A 15,550-nucleotide genomic window follows, 5' to 3' on the forward strand; every position below is an offset into this window, starting at 1 on the left:
TTTCTCAGTATCCAGGAACTTCTTTGATCTGGCCTTCCCTGGCATGTTTATGCCATTCCAAAGGCTTATCCTTATTATAACTTTCTTGTCATGTGTCCCATTTTCTTTAGTGCATTTGTTAGAGGACTATCTAGCTAATCTGATAAAAAAAACCCAAGTTACTGGATACAATATTGACATTTTTTAAAAAAGGTCCTTTAATGCTTTCTTCTTTTAAAAAATACATTTATTATGTATTTATAAAAAATTGAGTTCCAAATTTTATCCTCCCTTCCTGCCACTCCTGAAGGCAAGCAAAGATATCAACTATACTTGTGACATCATTAAACCATAGCTTTGTATTAGCCAGATCACAAAAAAGCAAGAAAAATAAAGTGAAAAATTATACTTCACTTTGTATTCAGAGTTCAACAGTTCTCCCTCTGGAGATGAATAGTATTTTTTTCATGATGAGTCTTTTGGAATCATCTTGGATAATTGTATTGATCAGAGGAGCTAAGTTTTTCATAATTGATTATCTTCACAATATTGCTGTTATCATGTATAATGATCTCCTGCTTCAGTTCACTTCACTTTGCATTAATTCACATAGATCTACCTGTGCTTTTCTGAAATCATCCCCATAATCATTAGGTGAGGTGGCTAAGTCAGGATCTAGAATCATGGTCGGTGTCTTGTATCATAGTTCTGAAATAAACTAAAGAAAAGACAATAAAGCTCCTCAAGTGCTAGCTCACATCCTGAGCTTGTAACATTTTCCTTCCTTCCTTCCCTTCTTCTCTCTACTACTTCTCATCTTCCTCCTCCCATTCTCCTCCTTTCTTCTTCTTCTTCACTGAATATTTAAATATTGAATTGAGTTCAAGGTGCTCAGTAATCACATCAAAATAATGCCACCTGTAAATAGCAAATGTTGTTAATTATTATCCTTCACTGTCATGGCTAGCTTGGCCAATGGAGTTTTCACAGCATGGCTTACCTTAAGTAGAAATTTCAATTGTAATGTTTTCTTCCTTTCTTGGAATTTTAAAAATTCAAACACTATTACTCACTCCTCAAACTTTAGTCATCACTTTTATACAATAATTTTTAGCTCCAACTCTATACTATTTCTTGACCTACGATTTTTTACAGACATACATTGTTTTTTCATTATCCTAGATTCTTAAGTCAAGAAGCTCCACCTTCCCTTCTGAACAGATTTTGCAATGTTCTCTTCAAAATAAAATTATACAAGTGAATTACGAGGCACTCACCACTCTTGATGCCCCTGTGTAAGTTTCTACATTTGTTGTCAAAGGCCTCTCCAAGACAACATCCCCCTCCCACAATATGACCTACAGTATTTATTGGAGAATACTTTGTACAGCCAGCCAAGACCTTAAGAGGCCTGAATACTGGAATGGGATGCTTCAGTCCTCAAAATCCACATCTACTTTATGTAGTAGTATTGTAGTAGCAAAGATGATTTCCCAGCCTTCCATTTGCATATAAGAAAACTTTTATCTCATATCTGTTAGAGATACTCCCTCCTCTTCAGGGGTTCTGGAATGGTAATTGGTAGGGGAGCAAGGAATTGTTTGCTACCTCTTTTTAAAGCTCTCTGCTTTGGGAATTTTTGAACAGAGTAATTGGATGACAACCACAACAATATTTTGGAATATTCTGATATACGCAAAGTTGGCTAACAAAGAATAAGGAGGATACTATCTCTAATTCCAAGCATTATGGCATGACCTGGACCAGACGGACACTTTATTTGTGGTGTTATTATAGAGGAAATGTACTTGACTGGTTTAAAGGCAAAATTAAAAAAAAATTCTTGACCACATGCCACATGTTAGGAGCATTAATCTTCACAGGGAATTGTTACTTAAATTATCTGACAAATGCCAGAACAGCTTCATCTTACTTTTTTAAAGGAGGCCTCAGAGGTCTTATAGCAATTTTATGTTTTCCTTCTCTTTGGCATATTTAGAATTTATCATAGCGTGTGGAATGAGTTGTTCATATAATCACATTTTTAATGATACCATTTACCCATTTTCTTGAGAATATTAATTGCATTCACTTCTAGAATGTTTTGTGATCAAGGAATTAACACAAGTCTATTTTATGACTTTGGTTCTTATTCCAGATTATCTATTCCATTAATCGATTTAAATAAAAACCACATCTTTTCATCTTTTCCCATCTTTTCTTTATCGTTCCCCTTGATATTTTTGTCCATCTGCTCATCTATATAAATTTTATCACTTTATCTAATTATTTTAGGAAGCCTTTTTGACAGTTTGATTCATATTCCATTATATCTGTAAATTAATTTGGTTAGTTTTGCCCTTTTTATCATATTCTGATATCATCCCCTGTTTGAGAAGCAGACAGAGTGCTTGAACTGTACTGTTGGATGGCATATCTGGTGATATATTTCCAGCAATCAAGATGACTGGATTGCCTTGCTGTGGAATTCTCTTATGATAACTCAAACCGCTCATCTACCAAGAGCATCGTCTTCTATAGTGACTTTCTTTCCCAATGGAAGTTCTTTTGTACTCTTCCAATGTACTAAAGTCAGCAGTTATTGGTGGGATATCTTGGGTGTGTGGTAGAAAATCCTAAAAGCAGGCAAATTTGTGTACAAGTAGGGACCAATCTGTTACAACCTGGGTTCCTCTGGTTGTAGGGGATTAGCTCTGAATATTCTATCTGTACCTATGCTAGAACAGTGGAAACTTTCAGAAAGCATGATATGTTCCAACATTCAGGTAGTCTGCTAGTTTACTAAATTGTATTATCCCCCCTCATTCTTTATTTATCCTTACTTTCTACCAGTCTTTAATTGATGTGCTCACTTCAACTTTGATTATATTATATATATATACATATATACATATACATTTATGCATATATGCACATATCCATGCATATATGTGCGTATATATACATGCACATATATAGTGCTTTTTTGTATTTTTATTTTGTAAAATATTTCCCAATTACATGTAAAAATATCAACATTAATTTTAAAAAAAATATTTGAGTTCCAAATTCTCTCCCTCTCTCCTCTACCCACTGAGAAGGTGAACAATATGATATTGATTATACATGTGAAGTCATGGAAAATATTTCCATATTAATCATGTTGCAAAAGAACCCCACTCCCTACAAAACAGGAAGAATAAAGAAAGCAAAATATTGCTTGTTGTATCAGTAAGGCAAGACTCATGACCTCAAAAATGACCATAAACATGTCTGTGTAGTTTGGAATTGCAAAGTATTAGAGATCTCTAGGTAGAAGGCAGGGAAAGTATAACATTTATTTAGACACCAGATGATTAAATCCCCAAACAATAACTCCAACCTGACATAGCAAGAGTTGTATTCCAAAGCCAGTAAGTCCACTTCAATGTGACAGCAAGGAAATTATAACACAGTATTACAGCAAAGAACCAAGTCATCCTGTAACCTTTCCCCCGCTGGGGCCTTCCCATAAACACTCACAAATCCCAACTGTCCACTTGCCTGCATCCTCTTCACCCTCCCCACTCCCCACTCCCCACTCTCTCTGCAGCTCTGTCTTCTCTGATTTCTTTCTCCTTCTCCTTGGGCTGAATTCTAACATTAATGGCTACCTTCTGGGTATATATACTCTGTTTAGGGCCCCAGGGATTCATGCCCAATCAGCAAAAGGGTGTAGGCCTGAGGCTTAGTACTTAGTAATTAAAGAGTCTAGGCTTGGGGTTTAGCACCTAGTAAGTAAAGGGTGTCGGCCTGCCTACAAACAAACCTCTAATGAAGCTTCCCTTAACTAGTCCCATCTGAGGCCCATTGAATGGGTGGGAAAGATCTCTAATCACTGACTGGCATCACACTTGTTTACACTGAATTCATCAATTCTCTCTGTGGAGGTGAATAGCATTTTGGGTCCTTTGGAATTGGCTTGGATCATTGTCTTCATCAGAGTATCTAAATCTTTCACAGGCAATCATTACAATATTGCTGCTACTGTGTACAATTTTCTTCTGCTTCTGTTCATTTCTCCTTACATCAGTTCATATAAATTTTCGCAGGTTTTTCTGAAACCATCCTGCTTGTCATTTCTTATAGCACTATAGTATTACATCATAATACTACAACTTGTTCAGCCACTCCCCAATTGATGGACATCCCCTCAGTTTCTAATTTTTGCTGTCATCAAAAAATGCTACAGTTTTTTTTTTTGTGTGTGTGTGTGCAGGTAAGTTCCTTTCCCTTTTCTTTGATCTCTTTGGGATACAGAGTATAGAGATTTGAACTATGGTCAGTGGATCCATTTTATAGGAAAAATAAAAGCAAAAAATAACAGCTTCTGAATGTTAAGCCTGTCCTAAAATGGAAAACAAGCTGCCATATGAACTACCTTTTACTAATGATATGATGATGAAAATAAAAATGGCTATTACTACTACTACTAGTATTTGTATACTGCTTTAAGGTTTCCGAAGCACTTTATATATGCCATTTTTCCTTCACAGCCTTGTTTTATGGAGGAGGAAATTAGGAAATAGAGAGGTGAAATGGCTTGTCAGAGTCACACAGAGTAAATGTGTAAGTGAATATTAGAACTCATGTCTTTTGACCTCTGGTTACTGCACCACTGAACTGCCTATTAAAGATTTTCAACTGAGGTTGTATAAAGACTCATCAGGAGATTCCCATTCCAGGTAATTGCTGGATTGGGTAACCTCTTCAGATATTTTTAATGTTAAAATTTTATTATTTTAAAAAGTGGAGTGGGGGGGGGCGGGAATGTGTACTTAAAAAAAACAAACAGGGCATGTGAGGAGAAACACATAGAAATAAATGAGAAATATGTGAAGTAGTTCTCAGGAATGAGGCATTTTAAACACAAATCGGAAATGTTTTGTTTATCCACAGTCTGTTACAGAAGTGTAAGTTCAGGATATTTTATCAGGTGTTCAGAAAGCATTAAAATGACTCGTATTGAAGTTCTAACACATTGTAAGATGCTGCAAATCACCTTAAATAAGTAATTATGTCATTGCACATCTCATTTGGAATTATACTGTTTAACTTTTGGCTGATTTAAGCACATATGAAGTCTCTTTTGGATGATTTAAGCATATATGATCTCTCCTGGGGATCTTTTAATCTTTAATAAGCCTTTTTATTTAAGACTTCTGCAGCTTTTTGTCTTTTCTGTCAGATATATGCCTCTCATTTGGAAGAGGTTTTTCCATAAAAAATTACATTTAAAGGAACTCTTCAACATTTCAGCAAACAAGACTAAAAAGAGGAAAAAATATTTCTTTATCTTTTCTGCAGCCATTAAAGATTATATTTTATGTAGGTTAAATATATAATTCTTTTATTCCAATTTATCTTTGAGTTTTTCTCACTGAATTTTCTACCATTATAAAATGAGAGAACACTTCAATACATTCAAGTTCCATTATTTTATCAGTGTGAGTATTCCCTTCATTATTGAAGAAAGCAAGCACCCTGCAAATTAATAGACGGCATTGGTGATTGCTATGTCACTACCCATAACCCTCTATCACTATTGGTCACAATTTCTACGATGACGAATTTCTCTCAGTGTAACTAGTCTGGTACTTGAAAAACATACAGACATACAGTGTTCTATTTGGCCCATATTTCAAACCTTTCCAACTTTTAGGGACATGATAGAGCTTGGGATATACTAGGATACACTTTAAAAATGTGGAATCACCCCTACTCATGCTGAGCCATCAATATATGACTTACAATCACTCAGTGAAGCAATTGATTAAGAAAAATTGATCAAATATGTACTATATATCAGTAATTATGCTGAGTATAAAGAAAAATGAAAAAAAAAAACAAAACAGACCAAAAAAACCCACCCTCAATGCCTCTTTTCATATAGCTTACATACTAATGATTATAGGTTTAGAGATATAAGAAACTTTAGAGGACAAACTTCTCATTTTACAAATGTGGAAACTAAGGCTCAAAAATAAGATATGTGTGCAAATTTCACAGGTAGCAAAGGGCACAGCTTTGAATTTTAACAAAAATCTCTTGTGGAGTTCTTCGGGGATGTGTCTTTAATCATATGATGTTCAATATTCCTTTTCTTTTTTATTATTATTGGTTATATTTTGTTGGTGACATTTTAAATAGAGAACAATCTTGTATGTAGAATTCAAGTATTTTAACATTTTCACTATAATTGGATATTTCTATTTTTATTTTCCTTTTTCAAAAATTATTTTAAGTTCTAAATTCTCTTCTTTCCTCCACCCCCTTCTTCACCCACTGAGCAAACAAGAAATAGGATAACCATTATACATATGAAGTCATGTAAAACATTTTCACATTACTCATGTTGCCAACCATAAAAGCAAGAAAAATAAGGTGAAAAATATGCTTCAATCAGCATTCGGAGTGTACTAGTTCTTTCTGTGTAAGTGGATGGCATTTTTCAGCATAAGTCCTTTGGAACTGTTGTGGATGATTGTATTGACCACAAGAGCTTAGTCTTTCATAGTTGATTGTCGTTACAATATTGCCATTATTGTGTACAATGTTCTCCTAGTTCTGCTCACTACTTTTTGCATTAGCTCATATAAGTCTTCCAAGAATTTTCTCAAGCTAGCCCCTTTATAATTTCTCATAGCCCAATAGTATTCCTTTGCAATTGTATACAATGACTTGTTCAGCCATTTATCGATTGGTGGGCATCCTCTTAATTTCCAATTCTTTGCCCCCACAAAAAGAGCTGTTATGAATATTTTTGTCTTTATGGATTCTTTCCCTTTTTCTTTTATCTCTTTGAGATACAGACCTACCAAAGGTATTTCTGGGTCAAGAGGAATGTATAGCTTTATATCCCTTTGGGTATAGTTCTAAATTCTACTCCAGAATGGCTGGACTAGTTCACAGTTCTGCCAACAGTGAATCGCTATTGTTGTTTAGTCATTCAGCTGTGTCTGACTCTTCATAACCCTGTGGACCATAGCAAGCCTGGCCTATTTGTCTTCCACTATCTCTCAAAGTCTGTCCAAGCTCATGTTCATTGCTTCCATGATACTATATATCCTTTTTACTTCTGCTCTCCCCTTCTCCTTTTGCCTTCAATCTTTCCCAGCATCAGAATCTTTTCCAATGAGTCTTATGTTTTCATTGTGTGGTTGAAGTATTTAAACCTCAACTTCAGTATTTGTACCTCTAATGAATAGTGGGTGTTAATTTCCTTAAGTATTGTTTGATTTAATCTTCTTGCTCTCCAAGGACCAAGGAATTCCCAGCTCCAACCCAAACGCTGCATTTTTCAGTGGCTCAAGTGCTTTGTGCTACAGATGAAAGAATGAAACAAGGAGGTAGGGATATGTGACTGGGATCACACAGTCACAAAGTAGTCAGAAGAAGTCAATGAGCATTTATTAAGTACTTACTATTTGCCAAGTACTATGCTAAGTACTGAGGAGACAAAGAAAGAAGAAAGGAAAAACTCAAATCCCAATCCCTACCCTTAAAGACCTTATAATCTAATTGGAGAGACACCATTCCAATGATGGTATGTATACAATTTTCTATGAAAAAGATATATGCCGGATAGCTTTGAGGTAATCTCAGAGGGAAGGCACTAGCATAAAGGGGTCCAGGAAAAGATTCTTCAGAAAAGTAAGATTTTAACCAAGACTTGAAGGAAATCAGGTAAATTAGGAGGTAGACATAAGGAGAGAGAACATTTCAGACAGGTGAGACAGTTGGTAAAAGTGCACAGTATCTAGAGATGGTTTCTTTTGTGAAGAATAATAACGAGCCCAATATGGTATGTGGAGGGAAGTTAAGTTTAACAAGATTGAAGTAGGAAGGGTCCAGGTGATGAAGAGCTTTAAAAATCAAATGAAAATTTTTTATTTATCCTGAATGTAATAGGGAGCTATTGAAATTCATTAAGTAGAGGCATGATGTGGTAAGACCTGAACTTTCAGAACAGTACTTTGATAACTGAGTGGAGAATAGATTGGAATGGTGAGAGACTTGAAATATATGCACCAACCTGAAGGCTATCCAGGCATGAGATTTTGAGATCATGCACCAGAGTAATGCCAAAATCAGGAAAGAAGCTGTGATATATGACATATACTGGGAAGATAGAAATGTTAAGGCTTGGGAACAGATTGTTAATGGAGGAAGAAGACTAAAGGATGAAAGCTCAATTGCAAGTCTGAGAAACTGGGAGGATGGTAGTGCCCTTGACAATAATGGTAGGCGTAGTTTTTTTTTTTCAGCTTATTGGGTTAAAGATATGTTTGGAACATATGGTTTGAGATATCTAAATTCAGTTGTAGATGTGAAACTGGAGATCATTGGAGAGAGTGGTGTTGGATAAATAGAATTATCACAAAAGAGGTCAATATGCATGGAGGCTACTTAGGTCACCAAATGAAATAGTATAAAAAAAGAATAGGAAAGGGCTCACAACAGAGCTTTGGGAGACACCCATTGTTAATAGGCGCAACTTGGATGAAGATCCACCCCAGCATCTGGATACTATCTAGTGGGGAACGTTCAATATTGTGAAAGATACAACTTGAAGGAATTGGGGATGTTTGGGTCAAAGAAAAGACTTGTAGAGGGACCTGATAATTTTATTTGAAAGGCTGTTGTTTATGCCTAAAGAACTGTAAAACTGTATAACCTTTGACCCAGCAATACCATTGCTAGGTCTGTATCCCTAAGAGATAAAAAGGGAAAAGAACCTACTTGTGCAAAAATATTTATAGCAGCTCTTTTTGTGGTGGGTAACAATTGGAAATCGACATCATGCCCATCAATTGAGGAATGGCTGAACAAATTGTCATATATGATTGTCATGGGATATTATTGTGCTATAAGAAATGACAAGAAGGATGATTTCAGAATAACCTGGAAAGACTTACATGAACTGATACCGAGTGAAGTGAACAGAACCAGGAAAACATTGTACACATTGACAACAACACTGTACAATGAAGAATTGTGAATGACAACTTCTCTCAGCAATACAATGATTTAAGAAAATCCCAAAGGACTCATGATGAAAAATGCTGCCTGCCTCCAGAAGCAGAATGGATGTCTGAACGCAAATTTTTACTATTCACTTTCTTTCTTTCTTTTATTTGTTCCAGTCTTCTTGCACAAAATGACTAATATGGAAATGTTTTACATGATTGCAGGGGGGTCGAGTGAAGGCTGTTGTTTATATGACTAATTATGCTAATTGTTCTTTTAATGTTCAATTATCATTCATTACTGATATGAATACAATTTGGTAATTGTAGATTATTTCCTATGTCTATTGTAGTTTCCTTGAAAGGATTTCATTAAAAATTTGGTACCAGTATTTATTAGAATATTTGTCTATAGGTCTCTTTGTATACTTTTTATCTCCCTTGTTTATTCCTACATATTTTCTTACATTTTATGTGTTCAATATTTATACTGTCATGTGATTTATATTATGTATTATATGTATATATTATTTATTATGTATGTCTATATATGCATACATTATGTACATATATAGAGAGAGTGTTTATTTTATTATTTCATTGTTTTTTCATTTGTTAATGATTATTCTATGTTTTGCTGTTGTTCAGTGTGATATTTTAAAATTTTGAGAAACATAAATTCTGGGTTATTAATAATTTTATTAATAATGCTAGCACATTACCAAAAATGGGTCAGTGATACTTTCAAATGCCAAAGATGAATCACAGTGGTGGGCTCACAGTTTATATGCCCTTGATAGAGTGGGAGTTCTTGAGGGTGACAATCAAATCTGGTTAACAATTAATGAGAGAGAATGAATTTTACAACGAGAAGTGGACCTATTCTAATGGGGGCTGAGGGATGTAACTTTGATCATGTCATTTACTTCCAAATCACCCCCAGCCTTGGTGAAATTTATCCAAAGGATTTATATCCTTTACCCAAGCCTGAGCCTTGAAATGAGGACTTTAGAAAAAGGAGAACTCTGGATCTCCCCAAATCATTTGTTATGAATAACGTCAACTCGGCTAACAAATCACCAAAGAGTCACAGAGGTTTTGTGACTGCTGTTGAGTCCAAAACTACCAAAATGGCTTACACAGGTTATAAGCAAATTCCGTTGTTGTGGGAAATTAGACATGTGTTAAGGCCTACTCTAGTAGCAGACCCAAGATAGTGGGGCTAAATCTTGATTTATATATTTGTGGCTAGACAAAGAATCAAACAATGTAGTTTTGCACCAGTGATGAGGCATAACAGCCACAGTGAGACAAGGTCCATTCACAGCAGCCATTTACAGCTTCATGTCTGGGCCTGTTGGTGCTTGCTGAAGTTCAGGAATCCTGTGATTTAGTTGCATCAGTATTCATCCAGAGGGTGAGTGCAAAGGATTGTTGTTATACTACACTCAGGGCACAACTTTCTTTCTGGGCCTTAGCTCTGGAAAACAGGGTGTTTCCTAATAAAAAATAGAGGAGTTAAAAGAAAAGAGAGGGGGTGATCTTGACATGGGAATTCTGAAAATAAGATTTCTCTCATCAGTTATTTTCAGTTATGTCCAACTCATCATGCCCCATTTGGTGTTTTATTGGCAAATATACTGGAGTGGTTTGCCACTTTCTTCTCCAGCCCATTTTAGAGATGAGGAAACTGAGCCAAATAGGGGTAAGTGACTTATCCAGGGTCACAGAGCTAGTAATTTTTGGAGGCCAGATTTGAATTTAGGAAGATAAGTCTTTCCGGGCCTAACACTCTATCCACTGCACCTCCTAGCAGCCTTAAAGTATGATAAATTAGTTGAAAGGTACTGTAGAATATTGATATATATATATTTTGATTACTATATATGTACATATGTATATATTCTTTAATATTTACAAATATCTATAGGTCAATAAATTCTAATTTTTAAAATATTTGTTTAGCTTTCTATTTTCTTTATTCCTGATTCTGTTGCGTTTTTCCAGCTCTGTGCAAGGAAAATTGAAATTATACTACTTTCATAAACATTTTACAATTTACCTAACTTCTTTTTTGAACTTTGTCATAATACCATATAGTTCTATTATTTTTCTTATTGCCATTTGGTAGTTTTTTATTGTCTATGTGTCTATGAGCATAATATAATTTCTACTTTCTCCCACTTTATATTTTCAAGTATTGTTTTTGCTTTAGTATCTAAGATCACAACTGCAAGTTCTGTTTCTTATTAGTCACCCAAAATAAAATAGATTTTGTTCTATGCCCTCTTTTATGTTTTATGTTTTCAATATGATTGTGGTATGCACAAATTGGCTCTTCAAAGTGTATTCCTCTACTATACTTAATTTTATTAGGGGATTTTATGTATTTACATCTACTGTTCTAATGTTTCATTACACTTTGTCTTTTCTTCCAAAACAATATCTGTAAAATATATACACATGATACATTTGTCTATGTACAGGTTTCTGTATGTATGTATATGCAGATATGTGTGTGTCTGTGTATATGAGTATGCATGTATATATGTATACATATATGTAAATGTATATGTCATTGTCCTTTTCCTAAAAGGACCAATGACATCATGAGGTGATATCTTGTGCGTGAATTGGATTTAAATGAAGTAGAGCTGCGCAAAGTCGTTAGCCTCATTCTCTTTTCCAGAATCACTGAAGTATGGTGGCAGGCCAAAATTCAAGATGAATGACAATGGCCCCATATGCAGTGGGTGACCTTGGAGTCTTTGATGTCTGACCAAACTGTAAGCACTCCACAATGCTTGCTTTACCCTCCATTGCCATTGGAACAGTTGTCCTTATCTGCCAGTTCCACAGGGGGAAGTCTTTATGTGCTTGGGGTAGACATCACCCTAACTCAGTGAAGAGTTTGAGGGTTGTCAGATACCCTCAAACTGGTTAGTCCATTTGCTGAGACAGTTTACCTGGTTGTGGCCACTGTGCATGCCACAGCTTCCTGGAGCCACAGGAGAGAGCTCAGTTAAGTGGACACCTAAAGTGGATGAGCAGCTTTGAAAGGGCTCAGCAAGTCCTCATACCAGAGGTATTAGTCCTCCTTGAACACCCCAAGATAACATGAATATTAGTTGACAGAGGAAGGATTTCAATGACTCCAAATGATTATGAATGAGGGCATTGAGGTCCATAGTTGGGGAGGGATTTGCAGAAGGGCACACAGTGAATCAGTAGAAGAGTGGGAACCAAGCCCAGGTACCTGGGCTCCTCATCTAGGCATCATTCCTGACAGACTTTGTGACTTTCCTCAGAGATTATCTTCCCTCTATCTTGGCTCTGTTTGGCTTGTACATGATTGTTGGCTTGTTGAGTCCTCCATTATGTCCTTATATCCTTGAAGGCCAGAGGCTGTATTTTTTACTTTTCTTTGTTTCTCCAGAGTATACACACACACACACAAATCTTTCATGTTAATAGTCCTTACTTTTTGTTTTGCTTTCAGTAGACTAAGCCTAAAGAGTCACCCCTCCCCACACTATCCCTTTCTTCCATTACCCTGCCCAATTCCAAGAGTTTACTTTATTTGCTCTTCTCTCTGTCTCTGTCTTTCTGTATCTGGGTTTCTTCTCCCCTCTTTATTTTGCCCTTTTATTTCTCAGCTGGAGAATAATAACATAGTATAAACCCTGATCCTACCTTTTCCCCTTCCCATCAATTTTTATTGGCTATTTTATTTTCTAATGTTCTTTCCAAGAAGTGTTATTTTCAATTCACCCTCTTCCTTATTCCTTTCTTCTTGTACATAAGAAAGATCTCTAGACTAGCAGATCATAATCTTTTTGTGTTATGTGTCCTTTTGACAGAAACTTGAAGCATATTAAATTATAGAATATTGAATTGAAGAACATTGCCTAAAATGCTTAAAATAAATAGTGCTACAAAGAAAACCAATATACGGAAAACAGTTATACACACATATATACGTGTAGATGCCTATAAATGTATGTGTATATTTAAAGGCAAGTTCATGCACTCCTGGTTCTCTGCCTATATTCTATTCTCAGGAAGGTTAATTTTTGATGAAGGTAGCATAGTTGGAATTATTGTATGATCAAATATGGGGCACCAAGTTCTGTTCTTTACCTTTTCTCTAATTGCTTATCCCTTTTAATATCTTCTACCCTCCCTTTGAACTTGTGACTTTCTATTCAACCTTCCCCAGATCTTGCCATTTCAGAGTCATGGCTACCCCTACCAGTAATGGAGGTATTACTAAAGTGCTTGACCCTATCTAATAGAAGCTAATGACCAAAATTATCCAAATCTCCCAGTAAGATGCTTGTCTCTCCCCTTCCACCTATGTGGGTTCCCTTCACAATGCTGTCAAGTATTTCTCTCTCTGCAGGCTATTAACAAAGTCTCACTCCTCCCTCCATTGTTTTCGTTTCCCTACCATGTTCTATTGTTGCTCTTTAGCCATTCTTAATGCTGGCATGAGAGGAGATGAAGGTCTCTTGTTTGCCTTTACTCTTAAATTCTGGCCGGTTATGATTTATCCTAATCTATCCTTTACCCACACAAGAGACATACCTTCGATTTTGACCCATATGCCTACAATACTGATTTACTGATATAGCAGTAAAACTTTTTATTAAAATATCATTCCACTTCTTTCAACTACTGTCACCTTGATTTTATCTCATTGTTCCTTTTGCTCCTTAGGTTCTAAAGCTTATTGATTTACCTCTATTTACATTTTCAATATATCTAAATTAATATGTAAGTCTTTTTATTTGCTTCCTGTATTTAAAAAATAATTTCTAGCAATTTACACAAAATCCTCCTTTAATGTAGTGTGACAACTTTCCATGATAAACTACTTAAAGAGCAACTTTGGTCAAGAATGGAATGAAATAACCGATCTAAAAGACATTGCTGCTGACATTGTTAAACCAATACATTCACCAATTGTGTTCAAAAAAACAAAAACAAAACATCTGCATGGGACATTTTCTTAGTTTTGACTTGTGGTAGGATCTTTCCTGTCTTCATGCAAATGCAGGAGCTGCATTCTGTCAAGTGTCTGTCATGCTAGAGAATGGAAATACAGCTTCACATGATTCTTATCCCCTGGATTGAAGGCTCTAATGTCTTCAAATCCCAAATAGTCATTACACCATCAATGCCAGTGGCGCAAAATTTGGGCAGTCTTGCTTGTCTACTTCATAAATAGATACTTGCGTGATACTGTTTTGGTGTAGCATGTCTAGAGCAGTGTTGTGATTCTCAGTCATGGCCGTCTTGTCCACGTTGTGGAAGCATTCCACAGAGATATTGTGGTGGATGCTCTGTTTTGGAATGTCTAATTTGGAGATGAAGGCCAAGGAACTACTATTATCATAATTAAAAAGCACTGGACAGCAGTCATGGACAGCAGCCACCATGCTGTTCTCAGAGACAAACAACACACTTAGGAGTGGGAAGAATTCTGTTTTCGGCTGTGAAACAATCATGTTTTTGGAGGCATTGGCAACTGATACAGTACTATCATGGCTGACTGAAGTGAGATGGTTCCCACTGGCAGAAAAACTAACTCCATGGACCCAACCACCACTTCCTGTACCACCAAACTCTGACATCAGTTGACCAAAAGGCATCTTGGCAGCCCATGGAGTACTAGCTGACTTTTCATCAACTTCTTTAATGTAGGCAGAAAAAACTCTGCATTTGAAGTCACAAGATCCAGCAGCCAGCAAAACATTGTTGGGGTGCCAGTCCACACTAAGGATAGTAGAATGAATTGGCTTTTTTATGTTTGCTTACCCACCAGTCATTTTCCCACTCAAAGTAGCACATGGAAATCAGTCGAGCCCCACTACCTATGGCAAATTTTTTCTCCAGGTAGAGACCATTTCACAAAGAGGGCTGCACGGTTAATTCTCAGGATCACCAGGGTTAGTTTCCAGAAGCCATCTTTCTTGCTCCAGACATAGGCATTATGGTTTGCACCACAAATTACAGTTTGATCGCTCTTGGGAGCCCAGGCAATTGTGTCCATTGTGTTTCTTCAGTTCATAGGCTTTCACCCATTGGTTCCCATTCTTCTTGTAAATGTGGACTTCATGATTATTATGGGTAAGGGCAATCTGAGTATGCTCTCTCTTTCAAGCATGGCAGGTGATCGGCTTTAGTAAAACCTGATGTAAGGACATTATTCTTAGTGTTTTCAAAAGGGAAAAGGCTGGGATGGGGAACATGAGGATGGTCCCCGGAGTAGAGGATTCATAGACTCTAGTTAGTGAATGTGAATAAGCTCCGCCAGGCAGTGGGAGGAAAACCTTAAGTCTTTTTTTTTTTTTAAAGAAAAATATGACAAGAAAAATACCACTACAATCACCTTTCCCATTCCCCCATTTTTTTGTTGAGACTTAGACAAAGACAGACATGTCTTTTCTTAGTCTTTTATTATTACATTATCTTTATGATTTTGGACCATTTAGATGTTAAATATAATTCTCTACATTGGATTCTTTTGAATTAATAAATTAAATTCTTCACTTTTATTG

At 36.0% G+C, this 15,550-nt stretch overlaps 1 pseudogene; it reads right to left on the reverse strand.

Annotated features, from left to right (window-relative positions):
- Positions 1-14,096: 14,096 nt before the first annotated feature.
- LOC118838832 lies at positions 14,097-15,196 on the reverse strand (annotated as a pseudogene).
- Between the last annotated feature and the right edge of the window lie 354 nt (positions 15,197-15,550).

Source organism: Trichosurus vulpecula, chromosome 1 (assembly GCF_011100635.1).
Source record: "Trichosurus vulpecula isolate mTriVul1 chromosome 1, mTriVul1.pri, whole genome shotgun sequence".
Lineage (NCBI taxonomy): Eukaryota > Metazoa > Chordata > Mammalia > Diprotodontia > Phalangeridae > Trichosurus > Trichosurus vulpecula.